We start from the raw sequence: 13,057 nt of genomic DNA on the forward strand, positions 1-13,057 counted from the left end.
CCTGGGCTAAGGGCTGCTGCCCACGGTGACCACAGAGCCCCGCAAGGGCTGGAGAGAGAGTATCTCTCAACCCCCCAGCTGATGGCCGCCATGGAGGACCCCGCTATTTCGATGTTGCGGGACGCGGATCGTCTACACGTCCCTACTTCGATGTTGAACGTCGAAGTAGGGCGCTATTCCCATCCGCTCATGGGGTTAGCGACTTCGACGTCTCGCCGCCTAACGTCGATTTCAACTTCGAAATAGCGCCCAACACGTGTAGACGTGACGGGCGCTATTTCGAAGTTACTGCCGCTACTTCGAAGTAGCGTGCACGTGTAGACGCAACCTAGGTGAGCTTTTGTGGGACAGACCCACTTCTTCAGACCATAGCCAGATCAGAACAGACTCAATATTTAAGGCACAGAGAACCAAAAACAGTAAGCAAGGAGGACAAGTCAGAAAAAGATGATCAAGGTGAGCAAATCAGAGAGTGGAGGGGTGGTGGGGGGAAGGTCAAGAATTAGATTAAGCCAAGTATGCAGACGAGCCCCTATAGTGAATCAGAAAGTTCCCATCCCAGTTTAAACCACGTGTTAATGTGCCAAATCTGAACATAAAAGCCAGCTCGGCTGTTTCTCTTTGAAGAACGGTGCTAAAGTTCTTTTTCAGTAACACACATACCTTTAGGTCATTAGATATATATATATAGAGAGAGAGAGAGAGAGAGATTAGATTACCTTTAGGTCATTAGAGAGATAGCCGTGTTAGTCTATATTCTACCAAAACAAAAACCACTGCAATGCAGCATTAAAGATCTACAACCCATCCTTAATCAGGATGCCACACTCCAGAAGGCCCTAGGTGACAGGCCTGTTCTCTCCTACAGACAACCTCCCAGCCCTATGAGGATTCTCACCAGCAACCACAGGCTATACCCCAATAATACCAGTCCTGGAACTTTTCCTTGCAACACGCTCCGTTGCCAACTTTGTCCACATATCTATTCTGGAGATGCCATCACTGGACCTAACCAGGTTATCCACAGAATCATGGGCACATTCTCATATTCCTCTACTAACATCATGTATGCCATCATGTGCCAACAATGCCCACATACTTTGTATATAGGACAAATGGTAAACACGCTTCGACAAAGAATGAGTGGGCACAAAACAGACATCAAAAAGCTCTTAACTCACAAACCTGTCAGCCAGCACTTTAATGGAATGGGCCATTCTGTTAATGACCTGAAAGGCTGCGTTTTACTGAAAAGGACCTTTAACAATCTCCTACAAAGTGCGAATGCTGAGCTCTCTTTTATATTCAAATTCTACACATTAACATGTGGTTTGAACTGGGACACCAATTACCTAGCTCATTATAAGGACTCTTTTACATACTCTGTATTATCTGACTCTTGACTCCCCCCCGCACCGCCCCTCTGCTCTTCTGATTTGCCCACCTTGATTATTATTTTTCTGATTTGTCAACCTTGATAACTATTTGTGGTTCTCTGTGCCTTAAATATTGAGTCTGTTCTGGTATGGCTATGGTCTGTCCCACGAAGGCTCACCACCTAATAAATTATTCTGGTAGTCTTTAAAGTGCTACTGGACTGCTTTTTTGTTTTGCTCAGACCAGGTTATCTGCCCAGTGGGCTGCATTTCATTAACAAGTCCCAAGTCTCTGGGATGTAGATTTGACGTCTGAGCAGCTGGTTTCCACCTCATTGTTCAGCCCAATGTCCTGGCTGGGGCTAAGTTCACAGCTCCCTTTGTGAATCTTAGCACTGAAACATTTTCTGCTACAGCTACACAGCTAAAATCTATAACTTCACTTACCAACATGGCACAGACATAAAAGTAGCATACATAGATTTAGAACAAAAAAAGCAGTATAGTAGCACTTTAAAGACTAACAAAATAATGAAACAAAAAATTTCAGAAATCAAATGGAGAGAGAAATCTCTGAGCTGCAATTTATTTGCAAATTTGACTCCATTAACCATGGATTAAACAGAAACTGGGAGTGGCTCGCAGCTTACAAAGGCAGTTTCTTTGCTCTGGGTGCTAATATCTCCCCATTAGACTCTGACAAAGGCTCCCATCCCCCTGTCTGATCTGACTTGTTTTTTCTTCTTTTGATAAGTACTGTTGATTCTGGGCCATTTCCACCTTGCTGAATAGCCCTTGTCAGCTCTGGCCCTCCCTCTTACTGGGACCCCCTCTTTAAATACCCCTCTGAAACTAGCCCCGCCACTCATGCAGCTGATGAAGCAGGTTTTTGCCCACGAAAGCTTATGCTCCAAAATGTCTGTTGGTCTATAAGGTGCCACAGGACTTTTTGTTGTTCTGGTTAGGTCCAGTGATGGTATCTCCAGGGTAGATATGCGGACAATGCTGGCAACGGGGCTTGTTGCAAGGAAAAGTTCCAGGACTGGTATTATTCTGGTATAGCCTGTGGTTGCTGGTGAGAATCTCAACCTTGATTACTGTTTTTGGTTCTCTGTGCCTTAAATATTGAGTCTGTTCTGGTATGGCTATGGTCTGAAGAAGCGGGTCTGTCCCATGAAAGCTTACCATCTGCTAAATTATTTTGTTAATCTTTAAAGAGCTACTGGACTGCTCTTTTGTTTTGACAGTATATGGACTAACACGACTATCTCTCTGTTACTATTCAACATAGATTCAGGGCATCATCAGCTTTCATTAGACACCTCACACATCCCCTCTAGCTCAATATTTGGAGCCTTTAGATACACTGGGCGCATAAAACGGCTTCCATAACCAGTATAAAAACCCAGTCACGTTACAGAAACAAACATAAATGTAAGCAGAATATTGTTCCCAGTCTTTTTCCACAAGCACCCACACACAATAGAAGACTGTTACCTCCTGCCAGCAGGACACGGACTCAGCTGAGTAGCTCTTGCGAGCATGAGTAACTCATGCTGGGCGGGAGAGCAGAGGAGGCTGCAGGCTGCACTCAGACAATCTCCATGTCCCATAAGGGGGAGATTGGATAATTTAGCAGAGTGTTAATGGCGGTCATTAAAAGTGACTGCCTGCTGGCTACTTGGCAGATTCTCTGTCTGGAAGATCTTTTTGAAGAAATATCTGCATTATAATTGGCATTAATGATCTCTTAATGGCAGTCTCCTTCGAACATTAGCCCTGCATCTGAGTGCACCCTGCAGGCGCCTCTGCTCTCCCCTCGCTCCTGCCTGGTGCCGCTGAGCAGAGCTGCTTGGCTGTAAGTTATGCCAGTTGATCAAATAGTAGCTAAACAAGAGTTTACTGTACCTCCCTTATTCACTGGCTGCTGAGGGGGAGGGCACGGTTTCGTTTCCAGTGCAAGTGAGAACAGCTCTCAGGGTGGCCATAACTGTATCCCTGCTTTAACGAGCAATCGCAAGGATGTGGTCTCTCCATAATGTCCAGAAAACCAGGCCACACACCACATCCTGCCCCCAATCTGCCTGCCCAGAACACACCGTGGAATGAGACTATTTCCCAAGACAAAGAGGCTTCCATCTTTCCTATGGCCAATTACACCAATCAAGCTTGCACCACAGACGCTCCTGGGGCCCCTAAGAATCTGGTTCTACAAGTCATTCAGAAACTGGTCACATCAATGCTTCACTACAGGTGTTGCATGTTTGGTCATGTTCTTCTCTTTGCCTGTTGGCCAAGTGAAAAAGCTTTGACTAAGAGAATCGTGTATAAGGAATAGGGAATTACAAATAAGGTGCTTCCTCTTTGAATGAATCATCAGATGAACTGCTTGGAGAACACATCACCCGGTCCATCATTTCTAGTCAAGCCCTAAGACACAACTGTATCTGCTCCAGTCCTACAGACAGAGTCCAAAAACTTCGAGATCTCTACTGGGCATTTGTAAAACTTAATTACTACCGGGAGAAGTGGAAAAAAAAACAAAACAGATTGACAGAGCTAGACGAATACCCAGAAACCAACTACTTCTAGGTAGGCCCAAGATGGTTAATAACAGAACACCACTTGTCATCACCTATAGCCTCAGCTCAAACCCCTCCAGTGCATTATCGACAATCTACAACCTATAGAGGAACATGATGCTACACTCCGAGGGGCTCTGAGTGAGATGACTGTCCTTTCCTACTGACGACCACCTAGCCTCAGGAAAATTGTCACTAGCAACCACACGCCATACCGCAGAAGTACTAATCCTGGAACTTTCCCCTGCAACAAACCCCATTGCCAACTCTATCCACATATTTACAGTGGAGACACCAGCAGTTGACCTAACCACGTCAATTACACAATCAGGGGCTCATATTCCTGTACCTCCACCTATAGGCCTTCACGTGCCAGCAATGCCCCTCTGCCATATATATTGGACAAACTGGACAATCTCTTCTTCAAAGTACAAATGGACACAAATCAGACATTAGGAATCTGAATCCACATAAACCTGTCAGTGAGCTTTTCAAAGGAACAGGCCATAACATTCCAGACGTGAAAGCCTGCATTCTAAAACAGAGGGATTTTAACACCAGATTACACAGGGAGACATGTGAATTGGAGTTCATTCTCAAATTCACTACTTTATACCTCAGTCTCAACAAAGATATCAATTACCTTACACATTACAAGGACAGTTTACCCATCTCCAACAGTCGTAGTGATCTCAGGTGAGTCACTACTTAATAGTCACTTGCAGTAAGTAGCTCTCTTCCCCTCCTCTGCCCTCCCCTCCCTCTGTCCTATGTTGCTGATTCATCGTTTTTATTTCATTTTTTTTCTACCCTTCTGTTAAATTCTCTTCCTCTCACTTTTCATTTATCAGAATTTTCCAGGTCTGAAGAAGTGGGTCAGTCCAACAAAAGCAGAAATAAATATAAAGAAATTATTTGTTAGTTTAAAGTGCTACAGGACTGCTTTTTTGTTTTGCTTGGAGGCTTTATCCTCATTTTTTTTCTCCCAGTGACCCTAGGTCTCCTACACTGGTCCTTTCCATTGAATCTGATGAATCCAGAGGTGGAAAAGACTTTCTGGTTCACCTTATCCATCTCCCCTTACTTCATATAGGATCTGTCCCAGTCTTTAGTGCTTTGTCCAGTCTAGCTGTACGTGTGACAAATGAAAACTGTCTATATCTCATAACTTTTTCTTCTAAACAAAAAACTGAACCCATTATATTTGTTCATAAACATCTGACTTGGACAAGATTTAAATAAGTAAAAGGTCAACTGTGAGATCTACCCAAAATATTTCAGTTGGGAAAAGTTTAGTAGTAGGACATCAAGGGAACTGAGCAAAACCAAGAGGATTATCCTGAGTCATTCTTAGAAAGCTCCACCAACGGATGGAGCCAATGGAAGACAATGAATATCCCTAATAATACCTCCTCTAGCCGCAGCCTTTGTTTAGTTACTGCCTCGTTGTTGGCCCGGTCATTTGTGCTTTCTCACTTTGCTGGCATTTGAGGCAGTATGTTTTTCAGACGGGCAATGTGTTTAAGCAGAAAGCCACCCAGGTCTCCATTAATTCTGCCCTCTGGGAAACACATTGGGATTTCGAATGCATGTACCAAGTTCCCAGCCTTTGCCAGAGGCATGTCCTCTTCACCTAGAGGACACTGAAGTCCAATTTCAACCAGACTTGGTGCTGCCACTGAGCTGCTGGGACTTCTTCCCCATCATGTCACAGGCATTGAAATGTTCATGCTCTGAGACGTAAACTCTAGATGGATCTGAGCTTCTCGGATGTTTGCAATCTGAACCTGTTTCCAGATTCAGACATCGCAAATGGGGCCACCGCTGTTTCTTTAGCATATGCCAAACCAGAATCCTGGATCCAGTCCCCACCCCACACACTCTAGGGAGATCGTGATCTGGACCAGATTGAATTGTGTCTAGTTCAAGCATGAGATGAACACAGACTTTTCTACACGTGCAAAATAACTTCAAGGGAGTAACCCTACAGAAACCAGCTGAGGAACAAGCTGATTCTGTTTGTTGGCATCATCTCTTTAATATGTATTCTTTGTACTTTTTTTTTAATTTTCCAGTAGTTATTGCCAAAAGCCATCAGCAAACCTACAATATTCCATATCCTAAAGAACTGGAATACAATTCAAATGCCATAGCATATCATCAACACATTAAATAAGACACAATGGACCAGATTCAATGGAGCTACACCATGGAGACTTAACTCATGACTCTAACAATCCAGCTGTCAAGAATTCTCTTAAAAGCACAACTTCTGTGTTGAATTGGTGTGATTGAAGTCAAACAACAATCCCCTAACTTAATATCCTCATGGACCTTGGTCAAATCCCCCCCCCGCCCCCCCCGTATTTGGATACCTTCCTCTCCCCTCCTTTTAGTTTAAGTGAAAGATTGTCCTAATTTTCCAAGTAACGGGTGGGTCTTTACCCTCCTGACAATAAAGCTGCCTTGCAAATGTTTATCCCATCAAGTCACATTTTTCCATTCTCTCCCTCCTGGAGAACCTCCATCTTTCCATGCAGGGGATTATGCTGATGAACATGGACAAAGATTTCCATAGCTACCCTTTTGGGGGATTAGCACTGATGATGTATATTTATGAAAGTAAGCAATCTGGAAAAAAGAAAAACATGAGTCACATGTTGCTCTCTATCAGAGAGGTAGCCAAGTTAGTCTGTCTCTTCAAAAACAACAAGAAGTCATGTGGCACCTTATAGACTAACAGATATTTTGGAGCATAAGCTTTCATGGGCAAAGACCGGCTTTGTCAGATGCATGAGTGGGGGCGTTTCCGAGGAGGATGTAAAGAAGGAGTCTCAGTCAAGGGGAGGGCGAGAGCTGACAAGGTCTATTCAGTCAGGGTGGATGTGGCCCATTATCGGCAGTTAATGTGGGGTTATGAACATCAAGAGAGGAGAAATCAAGTCAGTTCAGTCGGGGGGATGTGGCCCATTATCAGTAGCTAATGTGGAGGCATGAACATCAAGAGCAGAGAAACTGCTTTTGTAATGGCCCAACCACTCCCAGTCTCTGTTCAGTCCTTGGTTAATGGAGTCAGCTCTGCTACTCTGTTGTTATCATCAATATTAGAGCAGCCCTGCTCAGTTCAGTGGTGAAATGGAGAACGGCATTTGACCGTCTAGCTGTGTGAAATTGGACAGTTAAAGACCTCGGATCAGGCTGTTGACTCAGAGGGAACTGGACACAGGTTAGGGTCAGGATTAAGGAGGTTGATTAAAATAAATCACGTGAAGGATCAAATCTTCTGGAAGGAAGTTACCCACTTCAGAAGCGATCATCTCAATGCTACTAAATACAAGACAGACCATGTGGATTGAATTTCATAACCACATATTTAGTAATCAGGAAGGAAAAAAAGACTAATTATATCATTGGAAAACTGTGTCATTCTTGGCCTGGCCCGTGTTGTATGCTAGGAGAGGCAACGCTTTGTCTCTTATGTAACCAGCCCTGCTTCTGCAAAAGCATGTTTCATTTTGCATGGTAGAGACGCATCAGCCTGGGCAGTGAAGAACAAAATATGAAAGCTGAACCATGTGCAACATCGACTTCAGTAAGCGCATCAAAACTTGCTGCTCCTCACAAGAGTTTTCAAACCATGTCTATGTTCCTAAACCTTGAAGCAACAGCATGCTTGATGGCTGCTCTGGGCATATTAAACTAGTCTTCAGACACTTTCAGAACCATCATTTGTCACTTCTGCCATTGTTTCCTGACACAAATAACAGATGTTTCTTTTTGTGGGTCTTTTTTGGTTAAATCAAGACTGTTTTTTTTAAACAAAAAGTCTGCTCGACCAGACATTTTGGGGCAGATCTCTGGCCTGGGTTATCCAGGTATCAGAGCCACTGATCACAATGGTTAAACATGAGACCGTAAGAATGGCGATAATGGATCAGACCAAAGGTCCATCCAGCCCAATATCCTGTCTACTGACAGTGGCCAATACCAGGTGCCCCAGAGCGAGTGAACCGAACAGGTAACAATCTCTCTCCTGCCGTCCTCCTCCAGCTTCAGACAAACAGAGGCTAGGGACACCATTTCTTACCCATCCGGGCTAATAGCCATTAACAGACCTAAGTTCCATATACCAAGCTCTTTTTTAAACCCTTTTATAGTTCTAGCCTTCACAGCCTTCTCTAGCAAGGAGTTCCACAGGTTGACTGTGCAAGGTGTGAAGAAGAATTTCCTTTTGTTTGTTTAAACCTGCTGTCCATTAATTTCATTTGGTGTCCCCTAGTTCTTATATTATGGGAACAAGGAAATAATTTTTCCTTGTTTACTTTCTCCACACCACTCATAATTTTATAGACCTCTATCATATTCCCCCTTAGTCTCCTCTCTTCTAAAATGAAAAATCCTATTCCCTTTAATCCCTGTTCATATTGGACCGGTTCCAAATCCCTAATCATTTTAGTTGCCTTTTCTGATCCTTTTCTAATGCCAATATATCTTTTCTGAGATGAGGAGACCACATCCGTACACAGTATTCAAGATGGGGACATACCATGGATTTATATAAGGGCAAAAAGATGTTCTTGGTCTTATTCTATATACCTTTTTTTAATGATTCCTAATATCCTGTTTGCTTTTTTGACTGCTGCTGCACACTGCGTGGATGTTTTCAGAGAACTATCTATGATCACTCCAAGATTTCTTTCCTGGTTAGTTGTAGCTAAATTAGCCCCCATCATACGGTATATATAGTTCAGGTTATTTTTTCCAATGTGCATTACTTTAAATTTATCCACATTAAATTTCATTTGCCATTTTGTTGCCCAGTCACTCAGTTTTGTGAGATCTTTTTAAAGTTCTTCACACCCTGCTTTGGTCTTCAGTATCTTGAGCACTTTAGTGTCATCTGCAAACTTTGCCACTTCACAGTTTACCCCTTTCTCCAAACCTGGGCAGAGGGATAACTCAGTGGTTTGAGCATTGGCTTCCTAAACCCAGGATTTTGAGCTCAATCTTTGAGGAGGCCATTTAGGGATTGGGGCAAATAGATGTCAGGGATGGTGCTTGGTCCTGCCAAGAAGGCAGGGGACTGGACTAGATGATCTCCTGAGGTCCATTCCAGTTCTGGGAGATGTGTATCTCCAATCATCTTAGATTTAAAAATAAGTTGAATAGGATTGGTCCTAGGACTGACACCTGGGGAACACCACTAATTACCCATCTCCAGTCTGAAAATTTACCATTTATTCAGACCCTCTGTTTTCTGCCTTTTAACCAATTTTCAATCCATGAAAGGATCTTCTCTCTTATCCCATGACAACTTAATTTATGTAAGAGCCTTTGGTGAGGGACCTTGGCAAAGGCTTTCTGGAAGTCTAAGTGCCCTTTATCTACTGGATTGCCCCTGTCCCTATGTCTGTTGACCCCTTCAAAGAACTCTAATAGATTAGTAAAACAAGATTTCCCATTACAGAAACTGTGTTGACTTTTGCCCAACAAATTATGTTCTTCTATCTGCCTGTTCTTTCTGGCCTTAGAATGTTGATCATCGGCTTGTGTTTGTAGCTTTGGGATGTGGGCAGTCAGATCTAGCAGAAGCCAGGAACTAAAGTTAGATTCAGAATTGCATCAAAGGTTGGGAACATGCCAAAGGATGAATGGAAATCAGTGTCAGGAGTCACACTGAGGTACAGGACTAAGGCCGGAGCCAAACAGGCAAGACAGGGTCCAGTACAGCATCAAGTTGGGAGTTCAGCCAATTGTTTGAACAACTACTTGCACCTCCTGCTTTAAATAATGCTTCCATGCCAATTGGTGGGGCTGGACAGCTAATCCAATCAGGAGCTTTGTAGGTGGAGCCTATGATGGGCCAGTGTTCCACTAGCCCCTCCTATGCTGGTTATAAAGAGCTGTCAGGTAGTGGTTGCAATCTGGGCATTGCTTAGAGGCCTACAGGCTTGGGTGTAAGACCCATAGTCCCTGACTATGTGCTCTCTCCCCACCCCCACTATGCACACACTTTTCATCTGTTTGCTGTCTTTTAGGTCATAAACTCTTCCAGGCAGTGACTGTCCAATTTTGCAAGTCCATGGAGCAAATGGGACAATCAAGCTCTGATTCCGAATGGGTCGTCCAGAATCAGCCACAATACCCATGGCGAATATTGGCATTGCCAGAATTTTATTTCAGAGTAAATACCTGGTGGAACTTTGTGACTTGCATCCTGTGGGCTGCCCTGTTCTGCTTCTCAGAGCCTGCGGTCTGGGGCAGTTTTGCAAGGAAGAGTGGCCACTGCCTGTTACAAAAGAAGTCCTGCCCATGAGTTCTCTTTCTCTCTCATGCAGACTTTCATTTGGTTCTCTCTTGGTATTCCCCACCCCGCTACCCCAGATCTAACTTCCAATGGCATCAGAATGTCCCATTTTGGCACTTTCAGCAACAATTATTTGGTATTTTGTTTTGAGACATCATCTGGGAAAGTCTAAACTGAAACGAAAGCCCTTTAAATAGCCAACAGAACTAGGCTGCACTGAAGGGCAGGTGGGGAAGGCTGGATCCCAGCCCTGCCCCTTCCTCCAGGAGCAGAGGTACCCCCTCCCCACTTTTTCTGGGGTCCAGAGATAGTCAGCTGCCCTTTTCAAGCCACGATGATTTTTTTTTTAAGAAATGTCCAATCTTTGGCCCTATTCCATGCAAAGGTGACTATCAGAGTCTCAAAAACCCTCCTGAACTGAAACTTTTGAGCTCCACACAGCTAGCGGCCAAACTGGTTTTCAATGGGCAATTGGAGTTTTGATGAAATGAAATATTTTTTGCAAAGTGTTTGTTTTCCATGGAAGTTTTTGATTTTGTCAATGGAAACTGAAAGGTTCTCAGCCAAAACATTTTCTTTTTCCATTTTTTAACAAAAGTTGAAATTTCCCATTGAAAATTTCAGAGAAAACAAAACTCGCCTGGTTTCACCATAATTCTCCATAACTCTGTCCCCACCAGTCCCCCATTTTCCAATCAGCTCTAGTATTTATAGGGGACATAACATTATCGACATATCCCGGCCATTAGGTGGCTACTGTGAAATGATGTGAAGTGCCAACAAACAGAATTACGTTTGGACTGGAGAAAGAATTCTTCCAACCTATCAGACCAAAGAGCAGTGCAGTCAAATCTAAGAAAAATATAAAGCTGGTAGTAGTGAAAAACAGATAATCACATAGCACCAAAAATGCACACAATGCATCTGTATAATAGAGCAAATCAAACTGACTTATGAACACACCGGTTCTTGGGGCATTTGGAACAACATTCCAGCTGTGCCTCTGTGTAGAAATTGATCTGATACATGTGGTAACAGGACAGTTGCAGACATCTGAAGGCCTGTTCTGGCTGTGATGTCTGTCACTGACATATTTACTTCCTTTACTAGTGCCAGCAAGTCATTGTGTTGTTAGTTAATTTCAGAAATCAACCAAGCTTGTGAAGATATTACGCTGTTTTCCTTCCGCTCGGCGTATCGTCTGTCAGATAGAGAGAAGAGAGGCCGTGACAAGTTCAGGCCCTCTGAGTTATTTGGGTTCATGCTTGCTGGGAAAGGCCCCCCAAAATGGGAACTGGATGACAGATTAGCATGCCTGGTAGTGCACAAACAGATGGAGAGATTCAAAGCAAACTCTGATCTTAAAACCGATGGCCTCTGTCCTGCTGAGATCTTGCACAGAGAGTTTGTTCATATTACAAGGGTTTCCTACACTGCTAATCCCAGTGAACTAAAAAACATGAGACAAATTCAGGGGTGTTCTCTTTGCCCTCAAGTGTTGTAGCCTTGCAGGAGCGGGTCACATTCTCAAGTTTTTTGTTACAGGCATGACATCTACAAACTTAGCCCTCTTGGCTTGCTCAGCAAAGCTCAGATTTTCCACTTCCTTTTTGGACTTCAGGAGGTGGTAGAATGGCAAAAGAAAGCCACAATATTGAAAGCCGGCAATCCTGGAGCTTTCAGAGGAGGGGTTAAGGAGTTCCCCAGGACAAGAGCCTGTTGCTTGTAGCCCTGGTTGGAGAAATGTTCTGGAAATAAGAACATAACATAAGGACATGAGGATGACCATTTTGGGGCCAGTAGCCCAGCGTCCTGTCTTCCGACAGTGGCCAATGACAGCTGCTTCAGAAGGTAAGGTAACCATCAAGTGACACATCCCCTGTTGCTCATTCCCAGCCCTGACAAGAAGACACCATCTCTGCCCATCCTGGCGAGCAGCCATTGATGGACTATCCTGTTAAAGTTATGGCCTTCATAGCGTTGTCTGGCAAGGCGTTCCCCAGGCAGACTGTGTGTTTTGTGGAGAAATATTTCTCTTTGTTTGTTCTGAAGCTGCTGCCTGATAATTTCATTTGCTGACCCCAAGTTCCTTGGTATGGGAGGGAGTAAATAACTTATCCTTATTTCCTTTCCCCACGGCTGTTGTAATTTTATAGACTTCCATAGTATCTCTTACCAGCCATATCCCTAACCATTTTCCAGTGCCAATATATCTTTTCTGAAACAAGGCAACCACGTCTTCACATCTTATTCAGGAGGCAGGCATAACATAGATTTATACAGCGGCAATAAGATATTATCTGTTTCATTCTCAATCCCTTTCTTCATGATTCTGAGCGTTCAGTGCAGCTTTTTTTGGCTGGTGCTGCACATTGAATGGATGTTTTCAGAGGATTATCCAAAATGACTCCAAGATCTTGAGCGGCAACAGTTAATTTAGATCCCATCGTTTCAGAGATAGACTTGGGATTATACATTCCAATATATATTGCTTTGTATTTATCAGCATTAAATTTCATCTGCCATTTTGTTGCATAGTCACTCAGGTTTGTGAGATCCTTTTGAAGCTTTTCACAAGCTGCTTTGGACTTAATTCTCTTGAGCAATTTTTGTATCATCTGCAAATTTTGCCACCTCACTGATTATCCCTTTCTCCAGCTCACTTATGAATACTGTACAACCCTGAGATACGTTCACTCAAGTTGCATGAATCTTGGATTAACGTGACTGAGTGGTGGGGAACTGGCACCTGGCTCAGGGCTGCCCACCACTCCGGGGAGCTGGGAAACTGA

At 43.6% G+C, this 13,057-nt stretch overlaps 1 long non-coding RNA gene across 2 annotated transcripts in view; it reads left to right on the forward strand.

Annotated features, from left to right (window-relative positions):
* The window catches only part of LOC142016940 (uncharacterized), a 176,322-nt gene that overhangs the window by 9,507 nt on the left and 153,758 nt on the right, over positions 1-13,057 (forward strand). Inside the window, exon 1 of one of the 2 annotated variants that reach the window (XR_012646413.1) lies at positions 11,949-12,116. The exons of the other annotated variant lie outside the window; for it this stretch is intronic. This is a non-coding gene — a long non-coding RNA (uncharacterized LOC142016940). Of the gene's footprint in view, positions 1-11,948; positions 12,117-13,057 lie in introns of those variants that run through there. 2 annotated transcript variants of the gene reach the window in all.

This window comes from Carettochelys insculpta, chromosome 8, assembly GCF_033958435.1.
Source record: "Carettochelys insculpta isolate YL-2023 chromosome 8, ASM3395843v1, whole genome shotgun sequence".
Classification (NCBI taxonomy): Eukaryota; Metazoa; Chordata; order Testudines; family Carettochelyidae; genus Carettochelys; species Carettochelys insculpta.